Genomic DNA, 17,621 nt, shown 5'->3' with positions numbered 1-17,621 from the left:
ATTTAATCCGACAAAAAATTCGATGGTAATATTATTACTAGCGAATTATTTTTGTTTTTCTGCCGGTATTCAATATTTTTTTCTTTTAGTGTCACTGAGTCGGCTCGCTCAACTCACTAAAAAGCAGGTTGGGCTAAGGTTTTGAGTCCGCCAAAAGAAAAAATTTACCTAACACACACCGCCTAATCTACGGGCTTTGACGGAGCGGAGCGGGGCGGGCTAACCTTGCGGGCCCACTATTTTGTTTTTTCTTTAAGGCCTAAAACAAAAATTATCCAAATCCATAAACCCAACTACTCAACTTGAAACAAATAATCCTATCCATAAATACAATTTACTCCCATCACTCTCTCCTCTCACCCCTAACCTTACTCACAATTCACAAGTTTGATTTGGAATGTTTATAGTTTACTTTAATTTATAACTTGGATAATGTTTGATTAATTAGAAATTTGAATAATGTTTAATTTGATGTTTTGGATAATGTTTATTTTAATTTGGACAATGCTTATTTTATTATTTTGTTAAAAAAAATTGCTTGAATATTATTTTTATTAAAAATTTAGAACTATATAAATTTAGAAATCATAGATTTATTAAAATGGTTGTGAAATTGATTTTTTTTCAGTATTTAATGATTAAGTAATTTTTAAAAAAAAAAATTGAAAGAATATGCCGGCTTGCCAATCTGTCGTTAGACAAAGCGGGATGGATTAGTCTGTTAACTGACAGGCTTTTGATAAAACAAAACAAGATGAACTAACCCGCTTGTTATTCTACTTCTAATCCTAGTTGAGAACATGAAATTGTGATGTTATTATGTTAGAGTAGAGTATGTATTTTGTGTCTAAATTTTTTTTTTAAAATATTTTTAATTTTTAATTTATTTTGATTTTATTTTTAATATTTTAAATATATTTTAATTATATTTTTAAATATTAAGAATAAAATTAAAACTAAATGTTAAGAATAAAATTATTAAAACAAAATTTAACTGTTCAAGACTAAGTATTTGGTAATCAGTAAATTATTTTTTAAATAAAAAATTATTTTCTATTCAATGTATTGAATTTTTCCAAAAAAATAAAAAAATCAATTTGCACTGTATTCCATCACTGGTTATTATTTGTGCAAAGTGGGTCCATCTCCATGCAAAGCTGACTAAGCCACATATTTCCTTCTAATTATAACTCAGGTAATTCTTGATTCTTTTCATTTTTTTTTTTTTTTTTTGCAACGCACACTTCCACATCTTATAGATATGAATATAAGAAGATAAGTAAATAAATAGAGAATAAATCAATTATAAATTATTTAATGTAAATTAATAATATATGCTTAGTTTTATAAATAACTTATCATTATAATTTAAAAATTAGTAAATTCTCAAGAATTTCAGAGTTTCTGAATAATGAGAAGAAACCCAAACTTTCGTAATAACATAAATGGTATCCGAGATATAATTCATCCATAAAAAATATTAAACAACTAATGTTATCTACAAATAGTATTACGGCATATGTTAGGTGGATTTTAATATATCTATTTATGGTAATTATAATAATTATATATATGTTATTGAAATTAAAGTAATATTTTTTATCATATTTTGATAATATTTTTTAAAAAATATTATTAAATAATAAACAATATTACTTTAATTTCATTAACATTTTTTAAAAAATTATAGTTACCGTAATTATTATAATATAGACATACTAAAATGATTATATATATAAATAAAAATATTTTTAAAATAGTAAAAATTAGTTTAAAATTATCTTATTCTATAGTTATTAACTATTTTTAAAATAAATATATAATATTTTATGTAATAAATATATAATTTTAGATTATTATTTTTTTAACATTGCTGATATATATATATAACGAAGTGTGCATTATCATAAAAAGAAAAGATGAAAAGAATCAACAATTACCTGAATTATAATTAGCAGGGAATATGCGGCATTGTGGCTTAGTCAGCTTTGCATGGAGATGGACCCACTTTGCACAAATAATAACAAGTGATGGGAATATTGTGCAAATTGATTTATTTTTTCTGGTGAATTCAATACATCAAATATAGTGTAAATTCTAATTTATCCCTTGGATTTGACTCACATACACTTTTCACTAAATTAACTCTCAGACATGATCGAATAGTACAAAAAATACTTTATACAACTTTTTTAAAAATTATTTTTAGAAATAATTACCTATCTTTCTTAATTAATATTCATACTAGACCAAGTAATTTTTTAAAATAGGTAACATTCCAACAAATAGTTACCCTTTATTTATTTATTTATTTATTGATAGAGACCTGGACCAATAGATCAACTCAAACTAAAAAATAAAGAATTTCTGCCCCTAACTATCTCAGTACTCACTGAAACTCTCTAACTGTTTGCATGAAAGAAAATGTTGAATTTTGCATGTTCTGAAACGTCTTCTTCTTCGCAACACTGACATGAAAATCGGAACTCTGAGTGCTAGTGACCCCGTGAAAGTCTCACTGTCGGAGACCATATTTTGTTGAGCCTCGAGTGTAACCCATTTAGTCACCGCAACAGCAGTTGGGTCCTCTCCGTCGACATCCTCCATCGGCCAAGAGGTCCAATTCACAACGGCCATAGGTCTCCACCGTTTTTACCGCAGCCAATCCTTCGTCTGTCTTCTTCTACCGCAACATCCTCTCCTTTCATATCCCCGGTTTCAATTTCAACCCCACCTGTGAAGATATGGTTGACACTCAAATCTGGAACATGTGTCCGTGAGACCGCATCGCCGTTGGTTGCATGCAGGTTCTCTGCCTCAGATCATAACGATCTGGATTGACCTCTTGCTTTCTTGCCTCCATTCTCGGTTCGAACTTCTTCAATTTACCCCTTTTTTATTTTCTCTTTTAATTCTTAGCATTCTTACCTCATGCTCGAATCTCACTCCTAAGAATAATTTGTATTTCTGCAGGTGGATGAGTGCTCCAGGTCGAATGTAACGTTTTTGATTCCGCAGCCTTTGCCACTGCATGAGTAAGACGACTACCATTCCTGGGAGTCCAAGTCATTCCTTTTTCAGGTAAGTTTTGCATTAAAATTTGAATATCTTGGATGATAGCCAATGCTTCTCCTATGGTTGTCTTGGATTTAACTGTTTGAATGAGTTTTAAATTGTCTGATTATATTAGTGTTTTGTCCATGTTCAAATTGTTCACTATGATTAATGCTTGTCTTATTGCTTGGGCATGTGCCACAGTGCTTGATTTGGCTTGAATCTTCCCTGAAAATCCTAATAGCATCTTTCCTTTACTATTTCTAATCACCACAGCTATTGCGCCTGTCCCATTGTACTTTCGAAAGGCAGCATCAACATTCGCTTTCAACCAATTTTCAGGAGGAGGTCTCCATGTCATCGGGTAAGTTCTACTTCTATTGGCTTCTATTTTTTTATCTGTTGTTTCTCTACTAGCTTCCCATAAACTGTCTCTAATGTTCTTGCTTTACTGATTGTCCAACTTGGATTCACTTCCTATTGTTGAAAGAGTTTGTTATTTCTGGTTTTTCATATTTTCCACAAGAGAAATCCTAACTTACTGATCCTCTTCTCCTTGTCGTCTCCACTTCCTGATCTGATCTTTCTTATACATTCTACCATCCAACTTCCAATCAAGTTCACTGTCTCCGCTGTTGGGGTCTATTACAATTCCGCCACGAACCATGTTGCTCTCATCCAATCACATAGCAGTAAGGCATGTTCTACCGTCTCCATTCCTTTTAAGCATATCTGACACAATGGATCTGGTGCCATCCTCCTTTTATGCAAATTAGAACCTACTGGTAATATATCCTGACATGCTTTCCATAAGAACATTCTGATTTTCTGCAGAACCTCCATTCTCCATTCCTCCTTCCATATCTCCCTTTTGTCTTCACTTGTTGATGGATTTCCATTTTTCATGTCCTGCCCTATTTTTTTTTTTTTTTGCAATATAATATCCAATTCTTATGGAATAACTTCCATCTTCCTTCCATGGCCAGTACAAATAGTCATCTCTATTCACTACACTAACAAGAGTGCTAAGAATCTCTTTGCAGACTTTCTGAAAAAATCTATTTTCAATTATTGCTCACTTCCACCCTTTTCCATTTTTAATGAGATCTTTTACCTTCGAATCATTTGTACTATACGCATCGAGGGGCTTGCTTCTCCCAGTGATCCAATTGTCTTTTCAGATACTTACTTTGGAACCATCTCCTATGCTCCACCTAACTCTTTCCCTTAATAGTTCTCTTCCATGCAATATGCTTCTCCAAACCCATGATGCGCGTTTTTTACATTTTGCTATCCAAAAATTTTCATTCGGAAAATATATCGATTTTAGTACCTGAACCTAGATTGCATTTGGATTCTTCATTTCTCTCCACGCTTGTTTAGCAAGGTAAGCAGTATTTTGTTTTTCGAGATCCTTAAACCCCAACCCCCCGCAGCTCTTGCTATCCGTAATGCTGCCCCATTTTTTTCAATGAATGCCTCGTTCTTTTCCAGAAGTTGCCCACCAGAATTGCACAACCTTTGAGCAAATTCTCCTGCAGAAACTCTTGAAAAACTTTATGATATTCATGGCATATGATGGCATTGCTTGAATTACTGATTTTAGTAATGTTTCTTTGCCTGCCTGATTCAACAACTTTTCTTTTCATCCCTCCAGTTTACTCATGATTTTCTCTTCAATCTATGTCAAAGCCTTGTTCTGAGATCTTCCCCATATGGCTAGTAACCCCAAGTATTTTTTTGGCGTGTCCGATGCTATCATTCCTAAAATCTTTTCAATTTCTACCCTTGTCTGTATCGACACCTGGCTTCCAAAGGTGATACCTGACTTGTTCAAGTTTATCCTTTGTTCGGATGCCTCTGTGTATTCATTAAGAACTGTGATGATTTGAAAAATCTCATCCTCCTTTGTTTTCGCGAATATAATACAATCATCTGCAAACAACAAGCGAGAGAGTACCGGGACTGTTGGAGCTATCTGTAGACCGGTTATACGGCCTTTCTCCTTATCCTCCTGCATTAGAATCGTGAACACCTCAGCTGCTAAAATGAAAAGGTAAGGAGATAGGGGGTCCCTTTGTCTAAAGCCTCTTTGTGGTTTTATCCTCTTAGACATCTCTCCATTGACCTTTACCCTATAATTTACACTTCTAACACACTTCATTACCAATTCAACCCATCTTTCGGTAAATTCGAGTTTCATAAGCACCTTCTCGAAAAAATCCCACTCTAACCTATCACATGCCTTGTTCATATCCAACTTGATCGCTATATTATGGGATCCCTTTCTTCCTTTCTTGTTTAGGCTGTGATACACTTCTTAGACAATCTCTACATTATCTTGTATGAGTCTTCCCCCCCCCCCCCCCACAAAAGCGCTTTGAGTTGGTAACACTATATCCTCTAATAGGTCTTTCAATCTCAGCACTATAACCCTTGTTATAATCTTATAAATAAAGTTACAACAACTGATCGGTCTTAGCTGATTAAGTTCTTCTAGATTCTTGACCTTTGGAATTAGGATAACTGTGGTTTCACTAATCTCTTCCGACAAACTCTCATTTCGAAAGAATTATTTAACAACTGTACATACCTCCTTCTTAATTATCTCCCAATGTTTTGGTAGAATAACCCATTCAGACCATCTGGCCCAAGAACCTTAAGGCTGCCCATGCTGAAAACTGCTTTTCTAACCTCCTCTTCAGTGACTTCTGAGATCAGCCCCTGTTCATATCCTCTATGACTCTTGCTGGAATTTTGTTTAGAATTGCTGCAAAGTTTCTTTTGCTATTAGAAGTGAATAACGCTTCAAATTATTCCTCAATATGGTTCATGATTTCTTTCTTGTCTTCCATCCATGATCCCGCTTCATTCTTCAGTTTGTCAATTTTGTTTCTTTCTCTTCTTTGAATGGTTGTGGCATGAAAGAAAGATGTGTTCTTGTCTTTCCGTTTCAACCATTTTAACCTGGCTCTTTGTTCCCAATATTTCTCTTCCTGCTTCCATAGAACTCCTATATTCTCCTTTATTAATTGTATCCTGTCTTGCTTTTCTTGTGTTAAGTTCAAATCTTGTAGCTTCTTCAATTCATCCTTCAATTTGTAGATTTCTTTATCTACACGTTTAAAATTCTTCTTGCTCCACTTCTTAAGCTCCTCTTTGCAATTTTCCATTTTTTTGTCATTCCTTCCCATTCACATCCATGAATATTTTCTTTATCCCACCCCTTTCTTACTACATTCTCGCACTCATCATGATCGGCCCAAAACGCCTCAAATTTAAAACACTTTTCCCTTCTTTAAATTTAATTTATGTTTAAAAATCTCGGACAATGGTCAGAACTTATTGCTGGTAGCGCTATGAGTGACGCATGCTAGTACAAAGCTCTCCATTCCCAATTGGCTAACGCCCTGTCTATCTTCTTCCTAGTGATGAATCCATTCCTCGAGTTACTAAACCACGTAAATCTTTCACCTTTTAGGTCTAAATCCATAAAATAATTCATATATACAAACTTACTAAATTCTCTCACTTGACTTTGTGGCTTTGGATGTAGACCAATTTTCTCCTCTTGACTCAAGATGTCGTTGAAGTCTCCTATGAATAGTTGTGGCTCTCCCTCATTACAGTTGTTTGATGTGATAGCTCTCCATTGCTCCTTTTTTCTTCCAAAGCATGGGTTTCCATAGATGAAATTACATGTCCATATTTTCCCTTTTCTATCGTCAATTCGGGCTTTTATATGATTATCACACCAAAAATAAATATCAATATTATATATTTCATTCCACAAAAAGCATAGCCCTCCGGACAGTCCCTAGAGTTCTATGTAAAATACATTCTCAAAATGCAACCTTCTTTTTAACTTCTTAATAGTTTCTTTTCTAGCTCTAGTCTCTATTAGGAATACTATTGCAGGCCTTATTTGTTTGCACATGCTGTGCAGTTCAGAAATTGTCGCGGGGGCCACAACTCCGCGGTAGTTCCAACTTATCACACCCATGGTTGAGTTGGGGGCATGTGTAGGCCCGCCTCCTCAACCATTGAGTTTTCCAAGTTGTCTCCTCTAATCTGTGATTCTTCCTCGTTAGCTTTCCTTTTCACGCAGTCTCCGACCACTTTGTTCTTCTTGCTAGCCCTCCACACCTATGCAGCTTCCTCTTCTTCTTTCAAAATATTTTCAGTCTATTCTTGCTGGTTGTCTTCTCTTCTTCTCTTGAGTTTAAGCTTTCCTCCATTCTTCGAGCAAGTTTTGTTTCATATTTCCTGACCACTACAATTGCTTTGTTATTTTTCTGCTCTAGTTCTTCTTCTTCTTCTTCAGCTAGTTCTACATAATAGAACCCTCCATCGCTTTCTGCGACTAGCTACTTGCTATTTTGTTCTGGCTTTTCCTTCCTGTTCTGATATTGACTTACTATCCGATCAACTTCCATATTATTTCTATTTTGGGCCCCCTCTTTCACTTTTTCTTTTGTATTTCTCTTTCTTTTTTTTTCAGCTATCTTTTTGTTGAATTTCTTTAATAGTTGTCCAATAGTAAGGTTCTTCCCTTTTTTAGTTGGCCCACTTTTAATTTGCTGGCTCTCCTTGTTGGGTCTTTGGTTGATAAAAGTTCGTGCCTTCTTTTTGTGCTGTCCATTCTTTTTCTGCTTGTCCCACATTTCTCTATATACCTCCTAGGAGTCTTGTTACTATCCTTCCCATTCTTCTCATCCTTTCCTGATTCCCTGACATCATTTACGTTTCTCATTGTTAATGATTCACTGGTTTGCTGATTTTCTAAAATACCTTTTTTCTTTTCTCCTTTATCCTAGTTTGCTGTCTCATCACCTAGATTCAATATATTGTTGTCTTCATCACCGTTCATCTCTTCATCATCAGCCCCTTCATCTTGATTTTGAGTTTCCTGTGTTGCCACTTGTCTCCCTCCCATTTGCTCCTGTGGATTTACTAATCTGCCCCAAGATTTTGCAGAGGCATTGGCTTGAGAACTTCTTACACTCCCTTGATTTGACCCTCCTTTCTCCCTCTGTAATTGTCTTTTCAGCCACTCTCTCCCTTGCAAACTTCTCTCACGCACCTCCCATAATTTCTCCACCCAGTTGTTGTGTTCTTCCTTTCTCCTCCTAATTTCTGCCTTTCTTGCCTCATTCTCTATTGATCTCAGCCCCGGAGTTGTAAGTTCTGGTCCATATCTAAGAATTACTAGGTTTACTAATGACATAACCAGCTCCTCAACACATGCTCTTTTGTTATGCGCAATTTTTTCACATTTGTAATAGTAACTATACAATTTTTCATATTTGAACTCAGCCCATGAATGACTTCCATCATCTCTTTTAAACCAGAATCCCGTTTTTAGAGGTGTTTGAACATTTATCTCTACTCTGACCTTCAAAAACGATCTGAGCATGTTTCCTTCAACAAAAGGATTCTCAACACTTATAACTATCCCTACTTTTGCTCCTATTTTTTCAATATTCTTTATATTAATTTTATCATAAGATAGTCCATGTATTTGAACCCAAATAGGAAGCTGATTATTGTTTACCTCATCGATGGACAGGTTTAAACTCCACCACTGCAGACTCAACATATGTTCTTCTATTCTCTATGGTCCACCATCATACGCTCTTCTTGCTTCCTCCTAACTTTTAAAGTTTAAGATGAAGGAGTTTGGTCTTACATTGGTGATTACCAACCCCTGTGGATCTTCCCAGATATTGAAAATCGTTTTACGTACTGTGATCATATTTAGCACCTTTTCTGTTAATACTTGGCCGATTAATTTCTGGTTTGAGTTATCTCTTTGTTAAACTAGAGACTCTTTCAAGTCTAGAACATCTCTTTTTATGTTTATATTTTTTATACCTTTCATGCCTTGCCTTGTTGATTTGTACTTTTTGCATTGTTGCTTTTTTTTTTTTGCTGATTTATGATTGTCTTTCTATTTATAACTTAACTAAATTTGAGAAGTTGATTGATTAATGGCTTCGCTTGTCGAAGCAAAACAACTCCACTGTTAGAGAGCGCAAGGCTCCACTGTTGGAGAATAACATATTCTTCTTTATATTTAATAGTTTTTAAATAATAATAGTTACCCTTTATTTTTAAATGGTGGAAAGTGGAAACGCAAAGCACAATGATCAACCACAGTTCCAAATTGATGGTCTTTCAACTTGGGCTGATAATTTAGTGCCATTGTGATGCAAGAATTTTACATTAAGTTCTGGGTTGGACCTGTTTGTAGGGAAAAGCCCAAGATATAATAGAAGATCCAAATGGGATAGCCTTTCCTTGTATTCATCACTAGTTTGTATCCTCGTGTCGACTGGTTTTTGGACTTATGGAAATATAAAAGATATTGACCAAAAAAGCAAGAGAGAGAAAGGGGGGTTATTATTATTTATTAATCACTCCCACAAAGCTCCATTATCATCCCTAGGCGTTAGGTTAAATGCAAAAATTAAAAACGTTGTTAGGGATAAACCAATCAACAAAGTACACATAAGCTAGTTTAATTGTTCTGGTATGGAAGCATACGCTTGCTATTTACTCTTGGGTTTTGTTAACGGGTATATTAATTACACTCAACTACACTTATTTTCTCTATTTTGTGCTATTTATTTATTCTCTATCCCTTTATGTACTGCTATGTATTGTCTACGCTTAATAAGCGGCATGTGCACTTTAAGAGAATTAAAAAAATTATATATTTTAAATTAATTTTAATATTATATTATATTAATTATAAGAAATTTGTTCTTATTAGATTTTTATTTTTTAATTTTAAAAAAATAATTATATATAATATATTTTTATTTTAAATTTTAAATAATTTTATTATAAATAAATTAAATTTAATTGGTTAAAGTTCTAAATTTATTTTTTTATTTTTTTATAATTTTAATTATTATTTAATCTAATAAATTTAGTTTTTGTACTGTTATTTTTTTATTTTCTTAATTTTTTATTTTTTTTTATTTTTAACAATTTTTTTATTTCTTATCTAATAGTTATCTTCTATTCATTAAAAGATAAATTTCAAATTCTCGATATTTTTTTATATAATTTTTTATGATTTTATATATTTTTCAATTTCATTGTTTCTCTTTTTGATATTTTTAATTGCAAATTTTAATTCAAATAATTATGATTTAGGTATTAATCTAATATTTTATTCTCTTCATGACTTTATATATTTTATTTTATTCTCTATTTATTCATCTTTATTACTTATTTTTTATTTTTTGTTTTATTATATATACCTGTATTGTATATAAAATTTTAAAATAAATTGATTAATTTACTAATTTAGAATATATTTTCTATTTTTGAAAATAGTAATGACAAAATATTTTAATTACAATACATAATTAAACAGATGAACAAAATCTTTCATCTAACATTATATCGAAATTAAATTAAAAAATATATAAAAATAATTCTAGTTTTAAATTATAAATACTAGTGTATCATTAGTTATTAATGTGCTAATTGAATTAGTCTTTTATTATTAAATGTGTATAAAAAAGTTAGTTAAAATAACAAGTTATCTATAATTTAATTAAAATATTTTACGTTCAAGTTTTAGAAATAAAAAAAATTTTTATAAATTATATATAATGAATAGTATTTTAAAAATAAAAGTGTTCATTAATTTTTTTTATTTTTATATCTTCATATAATTAATAATATTCAACAAAATTTATTTTAATGTATGTATTTTTGTCTCTACTCCTAAAATTTTTTGGGTCTATCATTGATTATAAGCTTATTGTTTTATTTTTAATCACACTTAGCTTGTTGAATTAGAAAATAGATCAAAGAAGCATCAAATTAGAATTTATGGACAAATTCAAGATCAAATACGGATATCAACTTCTCGATAACAAGTTTCTTCCTTATAAATAAGTGTATCATAAATAAATTTTTTTATAAATAAGTTTCTTTATAAATTATTGTTAACGCTTTAAAAGCCCGATTTTTACCGGGTATAATTGTGGTCCGAAAATATTTAGGTTTCATCATGTATAGAGCCGAGTTAGAGTCTAAAAAATAGACCTGGTGTATATATATTTAGGATCGGGTTTGAGTTAAAACAAATCCGATTTCAACCGATTCATGTACACTCCTATTTAATATAAAGCCTATTTACAACAAAAATTAATTAATTAAAATGTTATTATCAATTTTAGAGAATTTATTTAGATAATCATTTTTATAACTATTTTAATATTGTAAACTTTTCTATTAAAAATCAATTAACATTTTAAAACCAATATTTAATATATTTAACAAAAAGTTATTATTTTTTAACCAAAGAATATCACTATATTTACCAAATACTGATATGTGTTCAATTGCATCTATTATATAATTTTATCAAATACAAATTTTAATAAAAATTTTAAAGAACAAATTAGTTTTTAATAAAAATTTTATTATAAGATAAATATGTCACAAAAATATATTATTCTAAGAGAATTATTTTCTTTCAAAATGACATTATATTGTTGTTCTAATATGACTTGTTAAGAACTTAGTTATGTATTTATAGTGACTATGATTAATTGATTATGATGACTCTTGTAGTTATAAAATTGTAACAACACTTTAAAAGTATAACTAAAACTAAGGTCATAATTTTTTACTATTTTAAAAATATTTTGTTTGAATTGGGTAATGTACTTTGTTTAAGAGATAATTATTTTTATATTTTTTTATTGATTTATTTTTTTTAAAAGTTATTTTATGACATCTCTGTTGGCCAAAGCTAAATTATGCAGCTACAATTTAATTTTTTATGTCTATGACTCTGAATATGTGTGGCCGCTGCTGGTTTAATATATAATTAGAAAACTATTAAAAAATTATCAGAATTTATTGTTTTTTATTATTATTTAATAATTAATATTTAAAAGTATAAAATAAAATATATTATTCACTGTCAGAAATATGGACGTTATCAATGAAAATATACCTATAAATTAAAAATAGTGGTAAATTTATATGATCGTGGTAACCACTTGCAACGTCTTATATTTTTGTGGCTAAATTTAGTGAAGTTTTTTAATGCTTTTTATGCAATTTATACTTTTTCTAAATTTAAACACTAACCTAAGGTAAATTTGATTTATTAGGGTGCAGGCTTTTCCAATTCTTCAATTGTTGGTTTCTTCTCCCTTCTTTTAAGTGCTGCCACTGAAAAATTAATAAAATATGCTAATGATTTTATTTGTTTTAAAATAACTAATAAAGATCTAATAAATATAAAATAAATAAATATAAATAGAAGACTCTAGTTTTGATATTCACCAATATAATTATCTCACTATAACAATAGAAGAAACTTATATATTTATATAATTATGTATTACTAGCGTACGAGAGGAAAGATTAATATAAAGAGAGAGAGAGAATTGCTTTCTATTATTGCTGTAAATGTGTCTTATTCACTAAAGTTTAACCTCTATTTATACATGCAATGAGGTTTACTTTTCCACTTATCATTAAATGCAAGAACTTTGGTAACATAGCATTTCAGCATGGAAAATATGAGCCACCCATGGTCATTCACTTCATACTTATCGTAACACTCCCCCTTGAATGACCATTTAGGATTATGCCTCGTTAAAACCTTACTAAAGAAAACCCAATGGAAAAAACTTTAGTGAAGAAAAAAGAGTACAAAAATCCTTTGTGATGAGAACTGCCTCATTAAAAACATTGTCAAGAAAAACCCAATGGAAAAAAACCTGACCAAGAAAAAAAGAGTACAGTCTCCCCCTCTTGTCGATATCATTTAATGTCTCGAAATCGGCGCATCCCAATCTCATGTATCAATCTTTCAAAGGAGGATTTTGGGAGTGACTTTGTGAACAAATCTGCTAGATTGTCACTTGAGCGGATCTGTTGGACATCAATTGTCCCCTGATTTTGAAGATCATGAGTGAAGAAGAATTTGGAAAAAATATGCTTTGTTCTATCACCTTTGATATATCCGCCTTTAAGTTGAGCAATACATGCTGTATTATCTTCAAACAGGACAGTTGGAGCTATCTTATGGTCAATCAGTCCACATGATGACAAGATATATTGAATCAGACTCCTCAGCCAAAAAAACTCGCGACTAGCTTCATGAATCGCCAGTATTTCAGCATGATTAGAGGAGGTTGCTGCTATCTTCTGCTTCGTGGACCTCCATGATATAGCTGTTCCACCATATGTAAACAGATATCCTATTTGAGATCTTCCTTTATGTGGATCAGACAAGTAGCCAGCATCTGCATAGCCAACTAGTTGTAATTTGGATCCATAGGGATAAAACAATCACATATCAACCGTTCCATGAAGATATCGAAAGATTTGTTTGATTCCACTCCAATGTCTTCTGGTTGGAGAGGAGCTATACCTTGCTAGTAAATTCACAGCAAATGATATATCGGGTCTTGTATTATTAGCAAGATACATTAGCACTCCAATGGCACTAAGATATGGTACTTCAGGACCAAGGATATCTTCATTTTCTTCTTTAGGACGGAATTGATCCTTTTTCACATCTAAAGATCTTACGATAATTGGGGTACTTAATAGATGTGACTTATCCATATAAAATCTCTTCAAGATTTTTTCTGTGTATGTTGTTTGATGAATAAAGATCCCATTTTTTATATGCTCGATCTGCAGGTCGAGACAAAATTTAGTTCTTCCAAGATCTTTCATCTCAAACTCTTCTTTTAGAGTTTTTATAATTGTTGGAATCTCTTTAGGAGTTCCAATGATATTTAAATCATCAACGTACACAGCAATAATAATGAATCCACATGCAGTTTTCTTTATGAAAACACATGGATAGATATCATCATTTTTGAATCTATTTTTGACCAGATACTCAGTAAGACGATTATACCACATTCGTCCAGATTGCTTTAGACCGTATAAAGATCTTTGCAATTTGACTGAGTATAACCCTTGTGAATATTCATTGGATGGTTTAGATATCTTTAGTCCTTCAGGAACTTTCATATAGATATCCCGATCTAATGAGCCGTATAAATAGGCTGTTACCACATCCATTAAATGCATATGCAGTTTATGATATGCAGATACACTGACCAAATAACGCAATGTTATCGCATCCACTACAGGGGAATACGTTTCTTCATAATCTATACCATACCTTTGTGAAAAACCTTGTGCCACAAGTCGGGCTTTATAGCGCACAACTTCATTTTTCTCATTTCATTTTCTCACAAATACCCATCGGTATCCAACAAGTTTTACATCTTCAGGTGTACGGACTACAGGTCCAAAGACTTCACGTTTTGCAAGTGAGTCTAATTCAGCCTTCATGGTTTCTTTCCATTTTGACCAATCATTCCTTTGTCAACATTCTTCGACTGATCTTGGCTCAAGATCCTTACTTTCATGCATGATATTTAATGCCACATTATATGCAAATATTTCATTGACAATTGTCTTATTTCGGTCCAATTTCTCTCTTGTAAAGACATAATTTATTGAGATCTCATCATTTTCACAAGTTTCAAGTACCCGAACGTCTTCTGGCGTTATATCATAATTTTGGATAACTACAGGTGTCTCTACTATGTCTTTTCCAACAGGAATATTATTTACCTCTTTTCTCTTTCGAGGATTTTTGTCTTTGGAACCGACAGGCCTGCCACGCTTCTGGCGTGTATTTGCTTCAGTGGCTATTTTTTCTACTGGGACATCAATTCGAATTGGGGCATTTTTCGCTGGTATATAAGATTTGGTTATCCTCTTTGTATCAGAAAATGCATAAGGCAATTCATTTACTATTCTTTGCAAATGTATAATCTTTTGAACTTCTAGTTCACATTGCCCTGATCGAGGATCTAAATGCATCAACGATGATGCATTCCAATTAAGTTCCTTTTCAGGAAGCTTATTCTCTCCCCCTAATGTTGGAAATTTTGATTCATCAAAATGACAATCGCAAACCAGGCTTTAAATACATCTCCAGTTTGTATTTCAAGATACCTCACTATAGAGGGAGAATCATATCCAACATATATCCCCAATTTTCTTTGGGGTCCCATTTTGGTGCGATTAGGTGGTGCAGCGGAAATATATATCGCACACCCAAATATTCTTAAATGAAAAATATTTGGCTGCTGGCCAAAAGCTAATTGCATAGGAGAGAACTAATGATAACTCGTTGGCCTTAAACGAATAAGTGCTGCGGCATGTAAAATAGCATGCCCCCAAACCGAGGTTGGGAGATTTGTTCTCATAAGTAAGGGTCTAGCAATTAATTGGAGGCGTTTAATAAGTGATTCTATTAACCCATTTTGTGTGTAAACATAAGCTACTGGATGTTCAACACTTATTCCATTAGCCATACAATAAGCATCAAAAGCTTGGGAAGTAAATTCACCAGCATTATCAAGATGAATTGTTTTGATTGAATTTTCTGAAAATTGTGCTTTTAATTGAATAATTTGAGCCAGTAATCTCGCAAACGCCAGGTTGCGAGAAGATAATAAACACACATGTGACCATCTCGAAGATGCGTCTATTAGGACCATAAAATATCTAAAAGATCCACATGGTGGATGAATAGGTCCACATATATCACCTTGAATCCTTTCTAGGAATTTAGGGGACTCAAATCCAATCTTTACTGGTGATTGCCTTAAAATTAACTTCCCTTGAGAACATGCAGCACAACAAAATTCACTAGATTTAAGAATCTTCTGGTTCTTTAGTGAATGTCCATGAGAGTTTTCAATAATTCCCCTCATCATGGTTATTCCCGGATGACCCAATCTATCTTGCCAAGTTATGAATTCATTTGGGCTAGTAAACTTCTGGTTTACAATGGCATGTGATTTAATTGCACTAATTTTGGTATAATATAACCCAGATGAAAGTGAGGGTAATTTTTCAAATATAACCTTTTTATTTAAATCATGAGTTATGATACATAAATACTCATGATTTTCCTCATTCATTGTCTCAATATGATATCAATTTCAGCGAATATCTTTAAAACTCAACAAGTTCCTCAGGGACTTGATAGATAATAGTGCATTATTTTTTACAAATTTTGTTCCTCTAGGAAACAAAATTATAGCTCTTCCGGAGCCTTCTATCACATTGCCCATGCCAATAATAGTATTAACATACTCTTCTTTTAGCACAATATGGATAAAATATATATCACTTTTAAGAATAGTGTGCGAACTTGCACTATCCGCAAGGCGAATATCTTTAGAATATATCCTTACCATATCTCTTCAAAAACAAATAATAATAATAATAATAAAATGAGCAAAAGTACATGCACAATAAAAATTATTCACATGAATACTTAACAAACACACATATTAAACTATTCCATCATTGATCAAATGACCAATATTTCCTTCAAGATCCTCAAAGAAATTAGATACATCATAATGAGTGGTGGAATTTTCATAATTTGAAACAAAATTTGTTTCCTTTTTTTTGTCATCCTTTTTCAAAAATGGTTAATAAAGATCAACAAGGTGCCTTGGGGTACGACAGGTATGTGACCAATGGCCCTTTCCACCACCACGAAAGCATTTATCCTCAATTGATATACTTTGCCCATTGTTTCTTTCTTTATCCCACTTCTGGTGAGATATTTTCTTGTGAACATAATTTCTTTCCCTTCCTTAATTTTTCTTGTTATCAAAATATTGCCGTTCACCTCTTCTGAGGTTATAATTTACCGTATTTGCTTCAGAAAATGGGGCGGCGCCAGCTAGACGCACTTCATGATTTCTTAAGAGCAACTCATTGTTGCGTTCAGCAACAAGAAAACAAGAAATTAGCTCAAAGTATTTTTAAATCATTTTTCTCGATACTGCTGCTGTAGGAGCACATTCGAGGCATGGAAGGTCGAGAAAATTTTCTCAAACATATCGGGCATGAGGAAGTATCACCGTCTTTTCATGATTATACCTTTTTCAAGGTCTTTTCACAGATCTGCAGGATCTTTTAATGTGGAATATTCATTTTTCAATCATACTTCAAGATGATGACAAAGAAAAATCATGGATTTGACTTTATTCTTCTGGGATGTATTATTTTCAGCCTTAATAGTATCTCCAAGATCTATTGAATCAAGATGGATTTTAGCATCTAGTATCCATGATAAATAATTATTTTAAGATATATCAAAAGCATTATATTCAAGATAAAAGAGATTCGACATAATAAAAATTTATTACCTGGAGTCTTCCTAAAATTTCGTTAGAGTTTCGTGCTGATAACGTGTTATAAAATAACTAATAAAGATCTAATAAATATAAAATAAATAAATATAAATAAAAGACTCTAGTTTTGATATTCACTAATATAATTATCTCACTATAACAATAGAAGAAACTTATATATTTATATAATTATGTATTACTAGCGTATGAGAGGAAAGATTAATATAAAGAGAGAGAGAGAATTGCTTTCTATTATGGCTGTAAATGTGTCTTATTCACTGAGGTTTAACCTCTATTTATACATGCAATGAGGTTTACTTTTCCACTTATCAT

This window comes from Arachis stenosperma, chromosome 8 (assembly GCF_014773155.1).
Source record: "Arachis stenosperma cultivar V10309 chromosome 8, arast.V10309.gnm1.PFL2, whole genome shotgun sequence".
NCBI lineage: Eukaryota > Viridiplantae > Streptophyta > Magnoliopsida > Fabales > Fabaceae > Arachis > Arachis stenosperma.
Note: the sequence above shows the minus strand (reverse complement) of the source record.